This window comes from Anastrepha ludens, chromosome 2 (genome assembly GCF_028408465.1).
Source record: "Anastrepha ludens isolate Willacy chromosome 2, idAnaLude1.1, whole genome shotgun sequence".
NCBI lineage: Eukaryota > Metazoa > Arthropoda > Insecta > Diptera > Tephritidae > Anastrepha > Anastrepha ludens.
In genome coordinates this window covers 133,761,942-133,788,068 of record NC_071498.1, presented here as the reverse complement: position 1 = coordinate 133,788,068, position 26,127 = coordinate 133,761,942, and positions in this window count along the sequence as shown.

Below are 26,127 nucleotides of genomic sequence, written 5' to 3'. Positions count from 1 at the left end.
TGAATTTAGAGGGATTATTGTAAGACATTCGCACAACAATGAAAAATGAGCTCGGTTGCATATATCGAGTCGCACAAATAATCGTTCTAAGAGCCGCATGTAGCTCGCAAGCCGTAGATTGGCCCCCCTGGTGTATGCCAATAAGCTTCCGTCGCTCAATTGGTCATCTTTTCACAATGCGCTCGAAGAAAATTAAACTCAACAGATGCAAGCTGCTTCTTCGGTGGCACGCGTTCAACGGCCATGAAAATATTCTTTTCACACACGAGAAATTTTTCTCTATTGAAGAAGTTTTTAATAAGCAAAACGATAAAATCGATGCTAAAACTTGTAAAGAGGCAAAACATGTTGTTCCAAGAATTCAGCGTGACCACCAACTAGCCCCCTTAATTGTTTGGTGGGGAGTGTCTTACAAAGGTGATACATCTATTTATTTCTGCGAAAAAGGGATTAGACCCGGCAAAAGTGTACCAGGAGGATGCCTTAGAAGGTATGGCGACGTAGTTGAGCAGTACTCTCTTCAATGTAGAGCTCCAGCCCATAAGGCAAAAACCATCCAGTAGTGGCTAAAAAATAATATTCCTGGGTTCATAGTCGCAGAAGATTGGCCGTATGGAAGTCAAGATCTGAATCCATTGGACAACAGTTTGTGGTCCGAATTGGAGCACATGGCCTGTCAAAGACCGCACAGAAATTTAGAGAGTCTTAAAAAATCTTACGTGCGAGCAGCGACAACCCTGCGTGCTGCAATAGCTGAATGGCATAGTCGTTTGAAGACTTGTGTTGTGTAAAAGCAAATGATAACCGTTTCGAAAGAAAATGAGAAAATTTTTTGAAGTGAAACTTCTAAGGCGTCGATGGACGAGCGAGAATGGAGAGTAAAATATCAAGGCCATGCAACGTTTTGGGCATTTTCGTTCCGCGAGAGAGAAAAAAAATATAACGTAGAGGAAAAGGAGAGAGAGCGCTAGACCTTATATAAATATATCTTAAATACACTTTAGGCTATTGACGTCTCCCTTTTGTGTGGTCCTTCGTCTTTTCTCCCACTCCTACGCTAAGGCTCTAGTCCAAGTTGTACGAAATTAATCGTATTGTAGGAGTAAGAGAGAACCACGCATACATTATATACAAGACGTTACAATATAAGAGAGAGAGAAAGAGAGTGACGCGTAAACATACAGCACTAACGAAATATTACTTTAGTGTCTAATTGATGTTGTTGTACGTAAATCCAATACAATAATGCTATCAGAAACGTGGTTGCGTAATTTACAATCAAAGACATATACTGGGTAGTCGAAAAAGTGTTTTCGTATTTCTAATCAAACTTCAACTCATTTTTTTTATATTTATAATGAGCTTTATTAAACCAAATATGTACCCTTTTGGTCGACCATCTTTTCCCATTTTTCATCTAGAGACATTATTCCATCAGTGTAAAACTTTTGTGGTTTCTCGGCGAAAAACTGCGACAAGTAATTTGCACAGGCTTCTCTTGAAGCCAACTTTACTCCATTAAGAGAGTTCTGCATTGACCGAAACGAATGGTAGTCCGATGGTGCAAGGTCAGGGCTATATGGTGGATGCAACAAAATTTCCCAGCCAAGCTCTCCCAGTCTTTGTCGAGTCATCAAAGATGTGTGTGGCCTAGCGTTGTCCTGATGGAAGACGACGCCCTTTCTGCTGATCAGTTCTGGCCGTTTTTTTTCGATTGATTGCTTCAATCTCATCAGTTGTTTAGAGTACAGTATAGAATCAATCGTTCGAGCAGGCTGGAGCAGCTCATAGTGGATGATTCCTTTCCAATCCCACCAAACACACAGCACAACCTTTCGAGGCGTCAATCCTGGCTTTGCGACCATTGTTTGATCTTTTTCGCACATTATTGTCGTATTTGATCCACTTTTCGTCTCCTGTTACCATTCGCTTCAGAAATGGTTCGATTTCATTTCGTTTCAGCAAAGAATCGCAGATGTTAATTCGGTCCATTAAATTTTTCACAGACAATTCATGTGGTACAGAAACATCGAGCTTCTGTTTGTAACCAGCCTTTTTTAAATGGTTTAAAAACCGTTTGATTATGAATGTTTAGTGCCTTGGCGATGTCATGGCAGCTTATGTGACGGTCTTGGTCAATCTTTCCATAATTTCATCGACTTTTTCAACGATAGGTGGACCGCAGCGACGTGCATCTTTCACTTCGAAATTTTCAGAACGGAAGCGAGCGAACCATTGTTGTGCTATACGAACTGATACAGCATCGTCTCCGTAAACTTCGCAAATTTCATTGGTGGCTTGCGTGGCATTCTTCCCTTTTTTGTACAAAAATTTCAAAATATAGCGAATTTCTTCATTATTTTCACTCATTTTTGAACAGCTATAACTTTTTTTCCACTTCTCCGAATAAAATTTTTTTTTGGGTAAAATGAAGCTTAAAATGTCACCTTTCTAACACCATATGATATGACACAATATGATTGGTAGCACTGGAGATAGATGACTCCAACGACATCTATTGACAAAATACGAAAAGACTTTTTCGACTACCCAATATATACAATATATTTTAGTTATCATAAACCAATCGTAACATTAGTACCTATTGAAGCATCTAACGATAACAATGCACATAAATAATAATTAAATAGCATATTTCATATATTAAGTTAGTACTATTATATTTTCTAAAAATGTTGTAAAATTTAGTGAGTGACGATGGAAATATAAGATAAACGGATTTTTTTTTTTAATTTTGTCTATTTGTATTCTCTGCAAATGTTGTGAATTTATTGAGATATATATTCTTTCTCTCTCTCTCTCATTCTCTCTCACTCTCTCTTTCTCTCATTTTCTCTCTCTCTCTCTCATTCTCTCCCGGATCTCCCTCTCTTTCTTTGTCTGGGCACTAATATTGAAAATTAGTCACAATTCGAGTTATTTAACATCCTATTAGCACAAATTCAATATCAACAAAAATGCTGATCGACTCTATTAGACAGTTCAACGGAAAAGACGACACCACCTCAGAACCCATCCTACAATTTTTCCTAGCAATTCACTTATTCAACTGACGCAGAAGAATCCCACTCTTTCTCTTCACAAACCCGCCGTTACTCAAACTTATAATATCGGGGAAAAAAATTTACGAAAATTATCAGCACTTTTCTCAACATATCCTTTATATGAAATCCTTTATTTCATTTACTTTAAAAGCATATTTGCTTTACTATTTGTTTGTTTTGCCCCTTTCCGCTTTAAGAGATGCCATAAAATGAAATAAATTCATTGTAAGCATGACTTTTTGAAAAAAAAAATTAAACACACAAAAGAGTAGCAGTTTTTCTTATTCATCGCTCAATATTACTTAAATTTCACTTGCCTGCATTAAACCCACCTTCCTCAAAAGGACTATGAAGATGCGGACGCCAGTGCTCGAGCAGTCGAGTGGTGTCGCAGTGCATGCTTTTGTGGTTGTTATTATTGGTGTAGCTGTAGCCATGAATGACAAATTTTTATGCTCGCACACACACATACATACTATCTATATGTGTAATATCATAGTTTTTTCTACAGCGCACCCATACATATGCACCTCTACTCATCCGTACACTGCGTTAGCTTCTTTGGCGTCAATGGCTACGTTTTGCGCTTCTGCTTTCCGCTTCGCTGTACCATTCACAAACTTTCAGCTGCCTTTCTTTCCGCTTACCTTATGATGCCAACCACTCCGCCTCTCTGCTAGTATGCTTTTTGTATTATTATTTTGCCGTTACATTATGCGAGTGACTAATATTGACATTATCATTATTTCTAAGCGCTGTTAGTAGTCTTTTGTGTGCGAATTGGAGCAAATTTCGCATTAAATGACTCAAAAACGTGAACGGCGTGAGGAAAATGCGAGGGTGAGTTACATACATACATGAGTACATATGTTTCACAGACTTGTAGTCATATGGGGGTTTATGAGTTCGTATTATTGATGAATACTTGAAAAGTGATAAACAAAATTATGCAGGTCCTCAACTGCTGCTTGTCAGAGCAAACACAAAAAAAAAAAGAAATAAAATAAAATAAAAATGTTTGATATGAAGCTCATATGAAGCAATCAATTGGAAATTTGCGATTACGCATTTAAGCACGTGAAAAGAGGCAGAACCGAAATAGAAGCCAGTGCAGAGAAAGATATAGCATGCGAGTAATTTGCTTGCTGAGCAGCTTTCCGGATTCACATCAAAAGGGCGGTAAGGGTATAGGTAATAAAAATACGGATATTCAACTTGTTGCAGGTTCAGGGATAGGCGTAGAACTTGTACTACAGAGAACAGATTGCCTGAAAATTTATTCTACATAGTTCTTCGGGACGACGCTTCGGACAGTTTCGTAGTAGTGCTGGTTTGTATATTTCTTTTAGTTATTAATTTTAAAAAGTCAAGAACACATGATTTCAAGGTGACTACTAAAACAAAAGGATAATGAAATTATACTTATATACATACATAATTAAATTACAAACTCACGACCAACTCATGATTCAACAATAAAAGGTTATTGAAAGTTTGGACAAGTGATTTCGGCTGCTACTTAATCCATTGGTGCAATTTGGAAATGTGGGGAAAAAGGGGAAAAGTGGCATAAGTTTATCCCCTTGCTGAAAACGTGGAAAATTAAAAAAGTAGATGTGAACCATAGACTAAGTTTCGGAATAGAACTCAATTATTTATATTTTTAACTTAAGGAGTTAGGAGTAGTCAGTATTTTCAAAAAATTGATTTTTTTTGCATTTTCTTAAAGTATCATATCTTACAAATGTTGTGTGAAAATTTGAAGTGAAGCCGACAAATAAAGGGTGGTTAAGTTTCAAGGGCCGGTATTGATTTTGAATAAAGTAGAATTTTTTTTAGGAAATTATTGTCATTTCTCTTTATTAAGATAATATTGGTATGGCTCAATTACGTATGGAACAAAATATTGGCCAATTGGCCGTCGTGGCCTCGGCGGCACACCTCCATCCGATGGTCCAAATTTTCGATGACGCTGAGGCACAATTGAGGTTCTATGCCGTTAATGTGCCGAATTATGGTAGTAGTGCGGTGTAACGACCGAAATTTCGACGTTTTTTCATGAATCTTTTTTAAAAAGAAAATAAAATGCGATCGTTTTAAAGCTTTTACATGTTTTTATTGGTGTTTTGAAGAATTTATATAAACAAATTTTTTTAAAGTTAATTTTATATTAATTTGTTTAATATTTTTGACGTCTAAGTGGAGTCCTTAAAAAAAGATGAGTTGGTTTGCGGAAACACACACTTCTAAAGCCATCTGAAATAAAAAATTCAAAGAGATTATTATTCTGTAGACTTTATTTTAGGTCCCGAACCTAAAATATACGTAAAAACAAAAAAACAAAACCAAAATGGCGGACTTGTGAAAAAGTTCTAATTTTTTTGCTTCATAAATTGTTTAAATTAAATAGTTAATTATTAAAAAATTAAATGTTTTAAAGGTCCGGGATTTAGATATGTGTGTCTAGAATAACGGATTAAGCTTTTAGCCAAATCGGTCGAATAGTTTTGAGTCAGTGATTCCCCGAAATTTCACACGCTGTCATACACACAACGGCGCGCTCTCTTATTTTAGCAATAACTTTAAAAATAATTCAAATTTCTGTGTGAAATTTTTATAGTATATTTTTAAGATGTTATTCTTCCGAAAAATGTAAAAAAAATTCGATTTTTTAACACGTCACACGGGGCTACTACCTTACCTCATCCTTTAGCCTTTGAATTGTTGCTGGTTTATCGACGTACACCTTTTCTTTCAAATAACCCCAAAGAAAGAAGTCCAAAGGTGTCGTTAACTTTTAGGTGTGATTCACATTCAACATCGGCCCTTGAAATTTCACCACCCTTTTCAAATTATTCAACAATTAAGAAAGGGCGCTCAGGCGCTCCTAGAGAAACTTTAAAAGCGTTTTTCTCAAAACTATGTTTTTTGAACTGGTGATCACTGTAACTCATAGTTTTGTTAATAGATAATCTTGTGCCTGATCGAAGAATTTTTTTCCCAAAAATTTCAATTTTTTAATCCAATAATTGTCGGTTTTTTTCTCGAAAATCTGGAAAATTTCCAGAGGACGCCATATTGTTAATTTAAAAAAAAAAACTTCGATCAGGCACAAGATTATCTATTAACAAAACTAATTTCTATTGCCCTATAGATTTTAGATGAATCTCCAAGGACTTATGATGATCACCGCAAGGGACTTCTGGAGAAAGAAGCTCCACACAAACAGCGATAACTTTTATAGCTATTGATTTTTTTTGTTGACATTTTGCTAAAGTCAAGTCGAAATATGATGTATTAATTAATGTTTTTATTTTTGAAAAATAAAGCAATTGCCTAGCAAAAAAAAAAAATTATTGAAAATCATAATTTTTTCGGGTCTTTGACTACCCCCAACCCCTTAACTATACCCGTGAATTTGTCACTTATTGACAACGCATATGGTTGGCATCTATAGGCGCCCAATTATCGAGTTCTTTATATGCTATATTTCTTAGTATTTTTGTTAGTAAAGCCTAATTTAGTATTGTTTCCCACATTGGATTTTTTATCAGGTTTTAGAAAGCTGAATATCCTGACTCCAAACCCTCGTAACTTAACAAAGAATTTGTTCTAACCTAAATCATACAGAAATAAAATACTAATCACTTTGTATTTACCACGTATTTTTTGGACCTTAACATTTTCTACAATTCTCGGCACGTTTTACAAAAGCTTTGAGAACTTGAATCATAAAAATTATAAACTTTTCACAGCCAAGATATTTTTCCCATTCTCAGAAGATCTGTGCTAATCCACGCACGAATTTTGGATATTGACTGTGCCATGTCGTCCTAAACCCGAAGAATTGTTACGGTTGAGTATTTCAACTTTTTAACTGCTCTTCGGGAAGTATTTGAGTGACGTTGGATTTGAATTTACCCAGTTTCACAAGGCGTTTCTTATGAGCCAATTCGTTTTCAAAGTTAAACGAAAACGACATTTAGTACATGAAATAAATCAATCAATAAATAAATAAAACTAAACTTTTTAAATAGAAAAGGATTTACTCTGTTTACGTAACTAAAGAGTTTTACAACAACAGGTGTTATTTTGAATAGCCCGCTATTTCGGTAGATGTCACTTTTGAAGCTGTCATTGTTTGATATTTGACAAGTAGAAACTTCGCCATTAATAAAAATGGAAACGATAAAATATAAAAATGATGGTAATTCGGCAAAGATGGTTCGTAAAACTCGAACATTTTTGGGCCATCGTGAAGCACTTTGTCGGACCGCAATACAGAAATTGGTGAGAAAATTCGAGCTGTTGGGGCAAGTCAGTGACTTGAGGAATAAAACCCGTGCACGTCACCGTATTTTGCATAAAGATTTGGGTCTTATGGCGTATAAAGTCCAGTTCACAACGTCGTGTCTTTGCTGATTGGGTCGTTGAAATGCATGAAAATGATCCGGAATTCCATCGAAAAATCATCGTGAGTGATGAGGCCCGGACGGTATTGATCTGGACAACATTTATTTTCAACAAAACGGCGCTACGTGCCACACAAGTAACGAAACCGTTGATCTTTTGCGGGAAAATATCTTCAATAACACCTCTGATTGGAAAACCCTTTATAAGCGTCAACCAATAGCCAGGCCGTCTCGGGCTCATTCCAGTAATCCAAAACTTCGATAGGCATCGGAAGTGCATCAGTAAACAACTTCGCCCTCTTCCGATCTAGCCCGATTCGTTGTCGTAAAGTGATATACGCAAGCTATCTCGCCTGGTTTCAATGAAGTGGCGCACGATTTTAATCCTCCTTTTATTTGCATTTCATCATTTACAGCATGCACAAACTTAACGCCCTCGTTTGCCAACGTTTTGAACGTTTAAGAATTAAGTTTTAATTTCTATACTTTTGAGTACTTTTTCTTAAGAATTTGTTTTGAAATAGAAAATAGTTTTTCCAGGAAGACATCACGAATTTATTTTAAGTAGATGGCCGACATAGGGTGAAAATTTAACTCAAATAAAAGATACATTTCAATAGTACAAAAATATATTTCTTCGAAACTGAGAAATCCAGTTGTAGTTGGAGATCTCATTTAAATCATGAAGTGCACTTTTAATAGGAGCATTACGCGCATAATTTGTATTCAACTTATGTATGTAGATTGAAGGGAAGAGTGTTATGAAGAATTCTTGGAGGTGTAAGAAAATGAATACTTTGAAGCGGAAATAGGCAATCAATGCCACCCTTATTAACATTAAAAGCCAACGAGTGTCAAGAATCGATCTTCTACTTTGTAAGAAATTCAAGTGGATCAGTATCAAACGGGATGCGTAAGTTGGGATAGGATCACAAAACTTTGACTTCAGTTACCTTTTGCACACGTTCGATCCTGCAAATTAAAAATTTATGGCTTGGCCTCCAACTAAACGCGGCATATTTTAACTTAGAGCGCACGAATGCAGTAAACAACAATTTCGGAGTAAAAGGGTCAACAAAATTTGAGATATTCCGCCTAACATAACCTAAGATGGCATATGATTTAGTTAAGATGAAATTCAAGTGACTATCAAATGTTAAATAGAGAACAGAAAACACTTTCCATGCCTTCCACTTTCCTTCACCCCCTGCAGAAAAACAGAGTGAAATGCAAGCGAAGATAGTTTACACGAGTATAACAATAAAATGCTATGAGAGGCTTTGAAAAAATGCGCGAAAATGCAGTCGATTTGCTGCCCAGCTGAGAAGGCTTCAATGCAATATTCACTAAAAACGGCGATTTTAGACACTGTGAGCCGTCCCCTCTCGTAGAGCTCGTCTCAGCTCAATGTTTAGTTGCAAAGTGCAGTGAACCCAAAGCGCAATAAATGTTAAACAGTGAAGAGTAAAGAGTACGAAAAAGTTAAAACGGATATTTATTTTAGTTTACATGCGGTTGTTCATAAAGAAATATTGTAAAACTCTTATATTCTGACATAAAAATCGCATTTTTGCACGTAAGTGGATCCACCACTAAGATTTTTATTGATGAATGGAAAGTTTAACACACTATACATAGGAACACACTGACTCTTTTTACATCTCTTCATCATGCATCTTTTGAAACATCATTTTTTGAATAAAATTCATAAGCTTTTTAATAAAATTTATAATTTTTTGAATAAAATTCATAATTTTTTGAATAAAATTCATAATTTTTTGAATAAAATTCATAATTTTTTGAATAAAATTCATAAGTTTTTGAATAAAATTCATAATTTTTTGAATAAAATTCATAAGTTTTTTGAATAAAATTCATAATTTTTTTAATAAAATTCATAATTTTTTTAATAAAATTCATAAGTTTTTTAATAAAATTCATAAGTTTTTGAATAAAATTCATAAGTTTTTGAATAAAATTCATAAGTTTTTGAATAAAATTCATAAGTTTTTGAATAAAATTCATAATTTTTTTAATAAAATTTATAAGTTTTTGAATAAAATTCATAAGTTTTTGAATAAAATTCATAAGTTTTTTAATAAAATTTGTAATTTTTTGAATAAAATTCATAATTTTTTGAATAAAATTCATAAGCTTTTTAATCAAATTCATAATTTTTTGAATAAAATTCATAATTTTTTTAATTAAATTCATAATTTCCTTAAAAAAAATTCATATTTATTCATCAAACCCATACCTAAAAACGCAGCTTTATCTCTCTCTACTTTCTCATACATATATCCTTGCGAGTGTTATTCAATCAATTTAAGCACTCACCAGTCACCGTTCACCATTCGTCACCATACTTCATACAATTCACTTTATATATATTAGGTACAACAACATTATTGACATCATCGACAGCGTCAGAGTTTGACGTGAACAATAGAAAATGCAGAGCATAAATATTCAGCTGAAAATAAATTCTCTTTTATTTATGGATGTATATGCAGGTACTCATGTAAATGAAATATATGTATGTATATTTACGTTCAACCTTTGTTCAACCACCGATGAATGGACGCAGATGCTCACTACTGCCTTTGTGTATATACTGACATGCTTTCGGGTGGCAGTGAATATGTCAAAAGTGAAAATACTCAAAAATGAAAAATTCTTCCATGGATTCGCTTGTGACTCTATTTAAGGTTATCAGTATTGGAAGTGACTACGTTACATCACTTTTAGGTAGAGATTTATGTATACAGGTATGTGCACTAAAGCCCACATGTCACTGCATGTGAACTCTGCGCTCGCCACGTGATTGTGACAGATGGGGTTCGAGAATGGTAGAAAAGAAAATACATAAATAGGAAAGCCTTTTTTCGATTGCACTTCAAACGAAGAAAGGTCATTGAATAATTGAAGATAAAAATTATTTAATGCGTGCAATTTATAAGTTATGGAAAATGCTTGTGCAATTACTTGCTTTAACCTGAATTTGTGATGCTAATTTATAAATAACTTTTTTGGACCTCAGCGCTTTAGGCGCCGCAAGAAGCCTTTTGCTCCTCATCCTAATGCCATCCGTTCCGAAAACTAAACTACCCTACCTGTCAAATAAAGGGTTTTCCATGAACAGGTGTTATTGGTGAATGGATTGCACTATCCAGAGATGATTAGCGATTTTTTATGGCCGGTATTGGATGGAATTGATCTGGGCAACGATTATTTTCAACAAGACGGCGTTACGTGCCACACAAGCAACGAAACCATTGAGCTTCTACGGGAAACGATTCCGGACCGTGTTATCTCTCGAAGAGGTGATCACAATTGGCCATCGACATCTTGTGATTTAACACCTTGTGACTTTTTTCTTTGGGGCCACGTGAAAGAGACGGTCTACGCCAATAGCCCAGGGTCGATTCAAGACCTCAATGATGGAGTTCGTGAGGCTATCGAGGACATGAGGCAGCCACTTTGCAAATCGATTATGGAAAATTTGATGAAAAGGATATTGCCCTGTAAGCGTGGTCGTGGTGGCCATTTGCCTGATCTTATCTTCCACTGTTAACGGCATACCTGAAATAAACATCCGATTATTTATATTAAAAAATAGCATTTTTCTTCGAATATCAAAATAACACCTCTGTTTGGAAAACTCTTTATACATGCATAGCTGGCGCTATACCCTTTGTTTGGTGTTTGGCTGAGCTCCTCCTCCGATTTGTGCTGTGCGTCTTGTTTTTCGCCACAAATGGAGGGATCTAAAGTTTCAAGCCGTGCTTTTTCAGGACAGATATGGGCTCGGAGGTTTGACATTATTGCCTGTCGAGGGGCGACTCTTTCAAATGTTGGCCGTAATTCGGCCATCCATAAACGCCGATTTTCAATGACGCGCTGGAGAACTTCGGTCGGTATCTCGTGAATAAGTTTAGTGATGTTGGCTTCCAATATCTCTATCGAAGCAGGGTTATTTATAAAGCATTCGGATTTTACTTGCCCCCACAAATAAAAGTCTAAAGGTGTAACATCCCACGATCTTGATGGTCAATCCACTGGTCCGAGACGAGAGATAAATTGTTCACCAAAACGACGACGCAGTAAATTTATTGTTTCACGGGCTGTATGGCAAGTGGCGCCGCGCGTCAAAAATGGGCCTCATCGCAGAACAAAATTCAGGCGAATTTTTGAGCCTTCGGCGAATTTTTCAATAGCCGACAACGACTGAAATTATCTGAAAGAAGATCGACTGGCTTCAAATCTTGAGTTATCTGTATTTTATACACTTTCAAATAAACATTTTTGAGTAAAATCTCCATAGTATTGCCATAAGTTAGGCTAAGTTGTTGAGATCGGCGCCGAGTCAATTCTTCCGGTTCTTCGGCAAAACTCTTATTTAGAGCCGAAATATTCTTTTCATTTCGCGCTGCACGTGGTCTAATAAGTCGAGTATCACCCAATACTGTAAAATTATTCTCAATTTTCCCGAGGGTTTGCCGAATTGTCCGCGCGTTCGCTAGGATGGTTATGTACCAAACATATGGACCATACGTAAGTTGTCCCGAGCGCCCGATAAACTCTTTTCACAGAGCGCTGATTTTCATAATTGTACGATTTGTAAACTCCTTAACTGCCAGCGCTCTTCCGACAGACGGCTGCTCTTATTGCCTGCTATTATATGCACTCTTCGTGGCTACCATAGTCTTCAGCGAGTGTTTGTGTAATGTTCATTTGATTTTGCAGGTGGTCAACCCACTGGTCCGCAGATATTGCAGGCAGCAACAACATACTTATGCCCGCCATAACAGAGTTCAAAACCGACTAGGGGCATGAATTACAAAATGATAGAAAAGATTTTTTTGGAATAGCGGTCGTACCCATTTCTGCCATGAAAAAGCTCCTCATATAAAACTATCTGCCGTACGGAGGCGGATAAAACTGTAGGTCACTCTGTGAAACCAACATCAAGTTGCACATAAAAAATTGAAGGAGTATCTCGACCAAACACCCAACAAAGGATGTACACACCAGTTATATATGTACAATATATACTTTTATACGAGTATATATATGAGTACAGATGTATGTATGTACTTATAACAACAAGTGACATTTAATACATACGCAATATGCACTTGTGCTTTACCTCGCCGCATTTTAAGCTGCTGCAGCATTTCTCAGACTGAATCCAATTTAAAATTGCTTTTGTTATTTTTATTTATTTATTTATTTTTTCATAAAGGAAGAAAGTCGACTTATATTGTATTGGCAAATGCTGCATTTGTTGCTGTATATTTTGTGAAAAATTGAAAATCGTCTTCGTCGCCTTCCAACTACTGATTGTCAACTAAGCTGTTATCTTCAGATGTTTTTTTTCGAGGTCTTATTTTTTATAATATTAATAATAGGACCAGCTTCTGCGATACTTTTTTGTATCGTATTTTTTTACAATTCATGCACATAAATGCATATTTACCTAGTGGCACTACACATACATACAAATACGTATTTGCCGTTTGATCGTTTGAGTTTTCCTTTTTTAATTTTCCTAGAATTTTCGCCAATCGCTTGAAATTGAATTTTCATTCTGTGTTTTGTTCACTATAAGTTTGCCTCTTGTTGTTGCATTTTATCTGATTTCTCTAATAAATAGTATCTTAGCTTTTTATTTTACCTATTTCTCCTCTCCTGTCTTATTATTTTTCCTCTTCGTTTAGCGGGAATTTGGAATCAAGAATTTAGCGAAAGGCACTTCCCAAAGCTTCTTTATACTCTGAGAAGAACAATGGACACTTCATTGGCCATACCATTGCAAGGAACATTCAATGCCTGTTGTTGAGTTTTTGTATGTAAGAATGTGTAGTGTTGAGTCTGTTGTGCACTGAAGAAATGAGAAAGGATTCGTGGCTTATTGGTAGTGCTTAGGTATGAAAGAAAATCTCTTAGACTTACTTGCATCATATACATATAATATATCATCATACAGTGCATCATAGTTGTCAAATTTTAATGCTTCTAGATATAATAGTGCTTTTAATTTTTCACATTTTGTATAACTTATTGAACTAGAGTTTGCTTGCTTTAGTCGCCAACACCGAGAATTTTTATACAACCACCATTTTCTGCTCCACACTTTCCTCCTATTTCTATGTACGTTGCCCTTTGTATATTGCCCATTTCCAGCACTACGTGTGATGAGCTATAATACAATATTTTTATCGATAAGTCTGGTATTTTTTAGCACAAGCTTGCATATAACATTTTCACTTGCGAACTTATCTAGACTTTTGGCCTTGAATCACCAACTTACCCGCTGTGGAACGCTAGTACAAGGACAAAAGGTGGTCATATCGAGCAAAAGTAAATTGATTTTTAATTTTGTATTATTTTTATATATTTTTAACTTTGAATCGAATAAAAGTAATTTTCCAAAATAAATTAATGGCCTTTTTAATTGGTAATACTTCGAGTGCGGTCTCTGTATATTACCTTCTAAGGAAAATTTCTTGAAAAACAATAAAGAAGGGGAGTGAAATGTAAAAGGCAAACCTCCAATTGGCATAGAAATATATGTCTATACTAGACCGATTTTTTTTACCAGCTGAACACCAAAGCTATCAAGTTGGGCTTGATAGCTCGATGAGTTCTATGCCATCTGAGATCAGTGTGGTAGTCAATAATAATCCTCTAGATCTCACTCAAAGTATGATTGTATGTAAGAGCTGCGGTCTAACACGCAAAATGGCAGGCGAGTCATTACATTTTGTACCATCTCATTTTACTCATAAATCTGACATAAACAACTCTCTGTGCTCATTCAATCGTGTAAACCTCTTAAATGTTATAACAACGCACTACACGACCCCTCAAGGGCATTGCAAGAACGCGTGCTAGACCACTTATTTACCAAAGCCAGCTGATAAGCTCTCGTCTTAAGGCATTTAATAAATCAATTTAACTAAAATGAGACACACTTTTCTCACGGTGAATATGATGCGCTTAATCCATTGCAAGTTTTCTTAATATTTCTCTTCATATTCCTTCCGTGCAACGATTTTCGTCTTCCTAATTCTTAAATTTCAATAAGGAGAAGGAGTCAGAGGAAAGTAGCTGGATCCGTATTATATGGCGGTTAGTTGATTTCTACGAATTTCGTAGCTATTAGGGAATCCCTCGTATCCCGTGGCTGCTTATCGAGCGTGAGCATTCGCTGTTTCCAACGTACAGTAGTTTGCAGATCGTGTAAATGTTCATGTGAAATACCTCGAAATTATTCTTTACTAGTCCTCAGTTATTCCGCTCTCTATAATTATCTATAATTTAATTTTTTGCTGGGTCAGTACTAATTTTTCGACATTTTGGATATTTTCTTCGTCTACTATCATTACTAGCCGACGCACAGTGCGGCCGATTCCCGAAAAGCTGGCCAAAACTCAAAAAATTAAGTAATTGATTCAAAATTTCTTACTCGGGGGTTGTCGGGGTCGCTGATTACGAATTTGATCTTAAAATTTTGAAAATCCACCCCCTTCCACCCCTATTGGCCACCCCTTCACGTGAAATAGCATATATTCAGGAACATAATCAAGATGCATGTAAATTTATATGTTTTCGGGGTCGCAAGGTAGCAAGTGGTAGCAGCTGAATCTTGCTTTATTCAGTAACCATTACTTTTTTGAGTAACCTTTAATAGGTTTCAAAGCAGCATATGACGGCGTTGTATTACTATACAGTTTGAAAACTCAAATTTTATAAAAAAAATTGCAAAAAATGTATCTACGTATTGCTGCAACTAAAAATTTTGTGTCGAGGTATTGATATGTACTAAAGATTTCTCGTATTTTACTAACCTTCCGAAGATGATTCCATTTGGTTTTGTTCAATTTACTCCATTACAAAATCTTTCAAATGTGTACAACTTCCACTATTCGTCGGCAGTAATACGATGCTCAAACGAAGGCCACGTTGCGACTGAAAATACAGAGGATACTTAGGGTACAGGACGTTGCTATGAACGGTTTTCACTACTCAATGCATTACTGTAGCCAACCCAAAGACAAAAAAACTCTATCTAGAAACTTTTTTTTTCGACTTTTGGCCAGCTTTTTGGGAATCGGCCACACTGGGGGCGAGGGCATTCTCACACATCTTTCATCCTTGTTGAACTCTGAGGAGCTTTTCCGTGGCAGAAATACACTCGGAGATTTGTCATTGCCTGTCGAAGGGCGACAGCACTTAGAAGAAACTTTCTCTCCGTTCGATGTTTCATGCACGGGGTCACGCAGCAACCCATTCGAGTACGACGGCCGTGGCTAGAGTAAATACTTATAAAATTACGTGAGCAGACACAAGTCTGCCGTCAAGTCCCCTCTGACGTAGCAGCCAAAGTTACTCACCAAATTTTACGTATGATGACCAAATCTATGTATTCTATCATTCTTGAAAAAACGTACACCACAGCATCACACATGTGATCATACCAACACAGAAGCATATAAGCACATAAATACATATTTACATTTCCATTCACGGCAGCGTCACTCATATTTTTCCACAATTTTCATAGTTGGCTGGCAACGTTTGGCAGCTTTACTTTGTCATTTCATTGCTTCCTTGTGTTACTTGCGCCTCACTACGCTCTAGTTAATACAATATTTATTTTTCTAACAATAACAATTTTATGAACATAAAGATAAACATGCGCGCTACCCGCTTTACCCGCTCTATCCACTTTCCTATTTCCTAATATTGAATTATTTCGGAGTCTGTGTATTTTTGCTGTCAAAATCAATTGAGTTCCTGCATTATCGGAGCTCGCGCACCACCATAGCTGCAGCTGCCTCGTGCAGCTAAACGTTGCATACACAAAGGCGTATAGCTGCATTGTTTTAAAATGCGCATTTATCACTTGTCGTCCTCGCCAAAAAGTCCTATCTGTCGTCCCTCTTGCCATTCTGCGCTTCTCACTCCAAAGTTTCCTCGTTTCCGCTCACTGCGCGCGATTTTATATTTCGCTAATATTAGCGAAGTTGGTTTTGTTTTTGTTCGTTTGCTACATTTTAGCCACCCACTTTCATTCGCTATTTGTCAATTTATATTTTATATTTATTTAGTTTTGTCTCCTTTCGTTTTTCCTTTTTGGAAATATTTTCCTTTTTACTGGCAGTACTCTTTCGCTCCAAATCCCGTTATTGCAGTTGCATTTTTTTGATGATTTGTGGGTTATTTTGCTACATCCGTTCGAGGGTTTTTTCCGTACAATTTGTTGTTATTGACAATCTCGTATAGTCGCTCATACTATTGGTCATATGATGGTTGCAATAATAACAACAACAACAGCGAGAATATATTTCATTGACAATATTTCCCCCTTTATGCAACAAAGTACGGCGAACAATAATAGTATATGAGTGTATGTGTATGTGTTTGTTGTTGTCGGGCATTTAGCTCCGAATTTGTTTTGCTTCCGTTTCTACGACAGATTTTTGTACACAATGATATAAATGTTGGCATTTATCGGAGTCATATGCATTTTTGTGTTTGCATTTGTATTTGTATTATTTGTTTGCCTGCAAGTGTGTGCATGTGTGAGTGCATGTAAGTATATGTAAGCTTTAAATTCCAGCTTAAAATCCGATACTAAAGAAAAATACGCTTGCAAGCAGTCTTCATTCATTAAATGTGAGAAGATCGCGTGCAATGGTTCTTGGACTATGTATAGGCCTGAATGCTTCTTCCACTCAATTAGCGATTGGCATGCAATTTCGAAATCCACCTGCGGAGTATTCAATTACTCTGAGCTTTGTATGTAAAGTTATCGGCTCCTCGCCTAGTAGCAGTGTAATTTGCGTAAATACATCATTTTACCTCCGCCTCCTTTTGGATTGCCGTTAAAGCTGCTTTCATTTGATATTCCATTTAATACATACATATACACGTATATATGTATCTCTATAGCTCGCATCGGAAACGGAATCGGAATGAGTTACGTTTGAAGCGGTCACACGTGAAATTTTAATTGACCCATTTTACTTGCAATTTCTCACGCTCCGCGCCTCACTTGCCCAATAGGGCAGTTTGCTTTTATGCATTCAACGTACACGAAACTATTTGTTGTAATGAAAAGGGAGAACGTGAATACAGTTTTTCTTTGGTTCTTTCAGCGAAGCAGCAACTGAAATGAGGTCAAGGTTAAAAAGAAAAACCGTTCGAAAGCTATTAATTCCATGATTAAACGTTTTGTTCAAGCACAAAGCTTGCTGTTTGTATGGATACGAGTAATATTGGAAAAGTATTTAGCATTACACTAAACGACTGCCGTGAGTCTGTACGGTACTCAGCAGCTTTTAGTTCAATTCGAATACTAATTTGAGACATTCAAATGGTAATGGAATATAGTTTTTGCCAACGGCAGTGTGAATAATAGTAAATCCGCTTCGAAATGCAATGGAGTACCTCTCACTTGTGAACAAATGCCACCTTGAATTGGGTATCCAATCGAGCAATAAGTATGCCCTCGATGAATAAAAAGCAATCACTTTTAAGTTCCTGATTTTACGCAACAAACAAGCTCGATAGAATGTTGGATCTCATCTTTGTTAGCGATAGTATTAATTGTGAACTGTCTCAATGTCACCCCTAGTCACTTCTTCGCACATGCATCACGTTCTGTTGGTTCTTCTTCTTCTTCTTAATTAGCGCGATAACCGCTGAACCGATTTTGCCTGAGTTTAACAAAGCGCGCCGGTCGTTTCTTTCTTGAATCTTCTAGAATCTTTCTCTCAAACACTCCAAGCGTAGCTTCATCGGATGTTGTCATCGTCCACGCTTTTGCGCCATACGTTAGGACGGACATGATGAGAGTCTTGTAGAGTGTTAGTTTTGTTCGTCGAGAGAGGACTTTACTACTCATTTGCCTACATAGTCCAAAGCAGAGATTCTACGTTGGATTTCAAGGCTGACATTGTTATCGGTTTTAATGCTGGTTCCCAAATAAACGAAGTCTTTTACAATCTCGAAATCATAGCTGTCAACTGTGACGTGGGTGCCGATACGCGAGTGCGCCGACTGTTTGTTTGATGACAGGAGGTATGATACTTCGTTTTGTTCTCGTTCACCACCAGACCCATTCGCTTTGCCTCTTTATCTAGTTTGGGGAAGGCACAACTAACAGCGCGGTTGTTAAGGCCGATGATGTCAATATCATCGCCGCGACGTGAGATTATTCGGCCATCAAATTTTACGCGCAATAGAGCCATTGTTTCGTTAGCTGTGTGACAAGTGGCACAGTCCTGTTGAAACCATATATCATCCACATCCATATCTTCCAATTCGGGCCATAAAAAGTTCGTTATCATCTCACGATAGCGAACACTATTCACAGTAACTGCCTGACCGGCCTCATTTTGGAAAAAATACGGCCCAATGACGCCGCCGGCGCATAAACCGCACGAAACAGTCACTCTTTGTGGGTGCATTGGTTTTTCGGCAATCACTCTTGGATTATCATTCACCCAAATGCGGCAATTCTGCTTATTGACAAATCCACTGAGGGGAAAATGTGACTCATCACTGAAGATGAAGTGCGCGATATGCATTTTGATTTGAACGCCCGTTTTCATAATAAGCCTGAATAACTTTAACGTGTTGCTCGATTGTGTATCTTTCCATGGTTCAAATTGAATTAGTTTAAGATTGAAAAATGTCAAATAAAATGCAGAAAAAAGCTTGATGTTTAGGTGTGGTTTACATTCAACATCGGTCCTTAAAATTTAACCACCCTTTAAAAAATATTGTGCTTGAGCGATTAAGTTATGCGGCTCGTACGATGCTCTCCAACATCAGGTTAAAGAAGTCACACGTCAGCGAGTCACCCTGTCTGAAAACTCGTTTGGTATCAAACGGATCGGAGAGGTCCTTCACAATTTTGACGGGCTGCTCATGTTGCAAAACCGTATTAGTTTTGCACTTTCGCGGCGCTCCTTTTCGTACTGTCGAATGCAGCTTTGAAATCGACGAAAAGATGGTGTGTGTCGATTCTCCTTTCGTGGGTCTTTTCCAAGATTTGGCGTATTGTGAATCTTTGGTCAATGGGAGACTTTCCAGGTCGAAAGCCACACTGTTAAGGTCCAATCAATTGGTTGACGGTGGGCTTCAGCCTTTCACACAATACGCTCGTTAGAACCTGATAGGCGATATTTAGAAGACTAATCCCGCGGTAATTGGCACAAATTGCAGGATCGCCCTTCTTATGGATTGGGCAGAGCACACTTAAATTCCAAGCGGCAGGCATGCTTTCATCCGACCATATTTTGCATAGAAACTGATGCAGACACTTTACCAGCTCAGTAATCTAGTTATAGTAAATAATAATTCTGTTTTATTTTTTAACGTAAAATAAATCTTTTTCCATAATTCAAGAATGAATTTCGTTTGAATTTCGTTAGTTGTCTGGAAGAGGGAATTTTCTTTTTGCAACCACTTACCACAGCTTTTTTTCCTTATTGACCTAAATTCATAGGAATTGCCGAAGGCCTTAACAGCTCTGCCGAAACCGTTCACCTTCACACAAGCGGCAACTTTCAGCGTCCACCATTTCCTACACCGAATTTATCTGCCACTCAGCTACAATTAAGCGCAACATTTGAAGACAGTATTGTTGTACAGATTCGCGAGTAAGCCAGAAAGCGGGAGTGTGTGAGCGACCGAAGGTGACACCTTACAATTTCCACACTATGCTCGTATCTATCTTTGTATGTATTTGCATTTTAGCACATTTGTGTGTGCGTGTGTGTGTGTGAATTTGGTTGTGGATAAATTGCGCGCGTTTAGAAAGGCTCAAGGAACTTTCAATCAATCTAACGCATAATTCCTGATGGATTTAATGGTAATTGATGATTGATTACCTTTCCACAGTAAGAATAACAATAATAACAACAACAATAATAAATACTACAAAGAGACTATTACAGCCGCGTAGATGAAGGAAGATAGTCGACATAAAAGCGAACCGGGCCGTATGACCAACGGCTTATGCACGGCTCTCTGACTTCAACACGCACATAAGCAGAAACAAAAAGTATAGCATCAAGTAAAGAGTAGTACCAAAGTACTCTTTTTAGGTTGTTTACTTAATTCGTGGCACGAAATCGCAGAAAGGGGGTAAGAGAACTGAAAAATAAATGTGAGGCAATATATGAATGCACAATGTAAATTTTTTTTTTCACCATAGGGGGTATCGCCTAGAAAAATTAAATTAACTGAATTTACACTGACGGGATGCAGATGGGATCGGGAGTTGGAGCAGGAATTTTCTCTAAATAAGCCAATTTGTCTATTCCCTTAAAACTGCCGAATACTCTTTCTGTTTTTCTAGCGGAAAAGTCATAGCCATCCTGTAGGCATGCATAATGCCTAAAGATCGCGGCGGCGAGAGAGGTATCAACATTAGTCAAGCTGCGATCAAGGCTCTGACGTTGCCATTGGGCAGGTCCAAATTGGTCAACTTTAAGAAGGAGGAGATAAAATCTCTTGGGTGTACAGGTAACATTCCCGTGATCCGGGTTCTAGGCCATAGGAACAGAAAGGGAAGTGAAATTGGTGATGAGCTTGCCAGGAAGGGATCAACTGAATTGGTCTCAGAGTCCTCTTAATCGGTAATTGGCATCCCCTTGATTGTGGTCAAAGTGTAATTGGACAACTTATTTCTCAGAAAAGCGCAGAAGAGATGGAGTTTCAGTTCTTCATGTGCTGTTTTGAAAACTCTATGGATAGAGGACTCAGAAAGTTCTGGGAACTCCACGCCATTCAATTTCCAAACTTGTAGCTGTGTTAAGCGCTCGTTGGACGATGACCACACACGCAGAAAAGCTAGATTTACCATTTAATCCCAATTGCAGATGCTGTGGGTACCTTTCAGAGAAGGAGACTGTGGAGAACTTTCTCTATAAATGTCCAAGTTTGGCAGCTGGACGTTTAGGGTCACTAGGTGATGTTTTCTTCGACAGCCTAGGGCAGCGCGCCAACCTAAAACCCATCCATCTTCTCCATTACATCAATAGCTCAGGTTGGCTGTTGTTACCTGCCCGTTGGAGATCTCATAATCTTATCAAAATGGTGCCAGAGTAGTACTTGCACCACTTCACCTACCATAAAAGCACGGAAACCGAGGCCATTGCCATTAGCAAGCCAGTCTCCCGAATTTTTCGAAGCTTTTTATTTTCAAGATGTAGTATAGTTCGATTTACTGCCGGGCTAAACGACAACATATTAATACTAATGAACCAAAACGCTCATAGTCATTGCTAGCGCGGATGGCGGAAGCAAGCCAACCACTCCTTGAACAGCTCCTAAATGTATTTGCTGCGCCTCACGAGCTTGCGCTACTGTTACCAGAATTGTTGTTGTTGCTCTTGTTACCATTTATGTACATTGGTATTGTTGGGGCTGGTACTGTTGATTGTGTGCGAAATTCCCGTGCGTCAACTTACAGAAAATTTGATTGACTTTGTTGCATTGCTGTTGATTTTGGCGCTGCTCGTGTGATGTGGCGTTGCTTCTGGTCGGCCATAATATTATCACCATTCGTCGGTCGGTGCTTTGGCAAATCATTTGCTTTGCATTTTCAATTTAACTTAATACCTTGTAATTTATTTAAACTTGGGCTGAATTGAACACGCCAGTGATAGAGCGAATAAGTAGGAGTGGTAAAGGAGGCTTACATCGCATCTACCTGGCTGGCTGCCGGATGTCCGTCAGACTGACTGGCTGGCTGTTGTACATCGGCAATAATATCATATTACGTTGGGTGGTCGCCATTCACACATACACACCTACCTACCGGCATATATTCACAATCAAATGCCTGAGCTGCAACGCAATCGATTTCGGATCAAATCGAATAAACCGTTGCTTTATTGGGTATTTTCAATGCGTGCGGAAGCGGACGCGCTTTTCCACCATCGTTTGTGTGTCTGTAATCGAGAGAATTGATATGAAAACTGGTGTCATTTGTTCAGTTAATGGCGGGTAAATGTCGGCTTTTTATATCAAATAGTATGCGTGCGACTCAAAGTATTTATTTCGATTTTAGCGAGGTGCTGTCAGCACAATTTTCTTATCTTCAAATTGTGAAATCGCTTTGAAAGTGAATTTAGATAGTAATGGTTGAAAAATAGGCACATTGGACGAAGCGGAAATGGCAGAAAAATCAAAAATGATTTTCTTAAAGTAAAATTTTATTTGCATGCTACAAAATGCGGCTTTTTGAAGAGTTGATACAATGACTTCCAATTTTTCTCCAGGGGAGGTGAAGCATTCTGTACGCAGCAAATAGCTTGCATATCCCACAGTACGAAAGTTAGCACGAAAAGAAAGGTGCGCCGGAAACTGTTCGGCTTAAATTAATTTCATTATGTTCAGTTGACTAAGTAACTCCATGTAATTTCTTAATACTGCCAAATAACTATGGGAACAGACTTACCTAGACCACTCAACTTACACACGTACAGTGAAGGGATGAACATTTTTAAGAGTGGTGAGTGAAATGTTTGAAGTGCCACTCTGGCACACCCCAAATGGCACTAAAGTTCCGCGTCGACACCTTTATGAGATCTTCAACAGGCAGATATCTACAGCCAGTCAGAACTGTTGATATACTGGAAAAGATTGATGGGATTTCGGTTGCCGAAAATAGGCTTTGCAGCTTGAGACAATGAAGGATCTTCGGACACACCAGTTTCAGCTTCGGCAGCCAAATGTGGGCTCTGTGTGCCCTAAAGATTTCCGAAACGTAAGCTAAAGCCGTTCCCTCCAGAAATCCCTTGAAAAACTCAACGGCACACTTGGTTACCCAACAACCGCGACATACATTCTGTGAAAAAGTACCGGGAATTGTTCAATAAAATGCAAAATAATTGTTTAATCATCAAAATTTATTTTGTCGCCTTCAAAATAGGCTCCATTTGAATCAATACGCATATGGCAAAGATTATATATATATATAATTGGCGCGTACACCCTTTTTTGGGTGTTTGACCGAGCTCCTCCTCCTATTTGTGGTGCGCGTCTTGATGTTATGCCACAAATGGAGGGACCTACAGTTTCAAGCCGACTCCGAACGGCAGATATTTTTTATGAGGAGCTTTTTCATGGAAAAGATTAGTCCAGTAATAAAAGCACCTTTTAAGCGCGTTTGAAGAGATCTTTTTCAGTTCCTTCAGCAAATTCTCCTTAATGGCCTCCATCGACTCAAAGCGACGTCCGCGGAGTGGCAATTTAAGTTTAGGAAAAGGAAAAAGTCATGGGGTGCTAAATTCGGTGAATACGGTGGTTGTTCGATAATATTTGTCTAGTTTTCGGTCAAAAAAGTGTTCACAATATGAGCCTTGTGAGGCGGTGCGTTATCCTGGTGCAAGATCCATGAATTTTCTTTACACAAATTGGGCCGTTTACTACGCACATTCTTTCTCAAACGTCGCATAAATTCCAATTGATATTCTTTATTTACCATAGAACCTTTTGAAATGAATTCCGGGTGCACAACACCATGATGATCAAAGAAACTGAGTACCATGGCTTTCACTTTTTACCGACTTTAACGTGGTTGTTTGGGTTTCGGCTCATGTGGTTAGCGCCATGCAGCCGTCTGTTGACTAGTTTGCATATAAAACTCATATATAGTACGCGTTATGATGCGCTGGATAAACGTTGGGTCCGAATTCACTTGCTCAAGCATGTCTTCAGCCATCTTCTTCCGATGAATTTTTCGAAAGAAATCCAACTCTCTTGGAACGAGTTGAGCAGCCACGCGTCTCATGCCAAGCTGATGGTGTAAAAAGTTGCGAATTAATTCGTGAGACACGCTAAGGTGAGGTGCTATCTCCCTCAAACCTAAATGATGGTTTTCCAGCACCATTTCCTTGACTTTTTCGACGTTGTCATCCGTTGAAGACGTTGATGGGCGACCAGATCGAGGCAAATCTCCCACGACTTCTCGGCTCTCTGCTAAAGCCTTATCCCAAAAGCCACTCGCAGACCCGCGGAAGCTATTTGCTTAAGTTCGATTAAACAGTGATGCCTCATATGTCGTCAGCATAATCGATGTGTTGTAGTGTGCTAGTCATCGCCCATTCAAGACCACAGTTGTGAAGAGGGCTTAAGGCTGCTTCGAGGACGTCCTCTATTACTAAGAGGAATAACACGGACGATTGCATACATACCTGGCGAACTCCACTTTGAACTTTGAATGGTTTCGATAGCTTACACTTGTGCAGCATACGGCTCTAACGCCATCATAAGTTGTTCTTATTGAAATGAGTTTTTCGGGAACGCTTTGACGGCGCAAGGCAATCCACAAGCAGTTGTAGAGTATGCTGCCAAAAACCTTTTTAAAATCGATGAACATCAGATGAAAGTCAGCTCTGAACTATGCGCATTTTCGATGATAATTCTAGCACTATTATGTCGAATAATTTGTTGAACAAGTGGAACAATTTGGGCGCACCGAGGCCTGGAGGTCCACTCTAGAACTATTACTTTGGGCTCAAGTGCTACCCTCTAGCTTCGCTTAATAAGTCAGCTAATTGAATTTGTTTTTAAACACGATTTCACTTTATTCAAAAAGTTCCTTCCGAGTAGGGGACTTTCATTTAATTTTCGTTAAACGTTTTTCAGGTAAAATCGCCAGTTGTGGTAACAAAACATCCATTCTTTTAATTTATTCACGCAATTTAATATTTAATACAACGTAAGTATTTCTTAAGATAGCATTGAGTACATCACTGATTATATGAATCCAAGCACTTCCTGATATGATTTATCTCTAGAGGAACACTGCGCACCAATTTTGTTTTTGAATAACTTTTTTGCTAAAATCAATGGTTTTGAGTACGGGACATCTTTATTTTTACCATCATTGCTTGATTGCTTGCATACTGCAGTGCACAAGTGTCAAATGGGATTGACGTACGACGTCATTTGCAAAATTTATAAGTCTTTCGTGAAGGTGATTAATTTTGCGCCCCGTACAATTTGGAAAATAGCTTTAGTTAAGCTCTTTCAGAGACCCCGCAAGGTGGAGTCCTCTCACCATTTTTATGGAACGCAGTTGTAAATAAACTTCTGTTAGTACTGGAATTGGTAGGCTGTAAGGTGATAGCTTACGCCGATGATGTTTTTATTGCTGTCTCTGGTAAATTTGTATCTACATTAAGAGACCCAATACAAAATGCTCTAGATATACTTTCTAGGTGGGCAGAAAAGTGTGGTCTAGAGTCAACCCAGGCAAAACACAACTCATATTGCTCACTAGGAAACACAGAATCCCTCAGCTAAGTGCAATTATGCTCAAGGGGGAAGTTCTTGTGATTTCGGAAGAAACCAAGTACTTGGGTCTAAACATAGATAGGAAGTTGACTTGGAAGTCAAACATCTTAGAGAGAGTTAGGAGAGCGAACCTAGCTTTTTATGCCTGTAAGAGAGCTTTAGGTAAGACCTGGGGAATTAAACCTAAGGTTGCTCATTGGCTTTATACTGCTGTCGTCAGACCCATTATTCTATTTGGAAATGTTGTCTGCTGGTGTGCTATGCAGAAAAAAAAACCTATTCTAATTTATTGAATAAGGTGCAGAGATCAGGGAAATTAACAA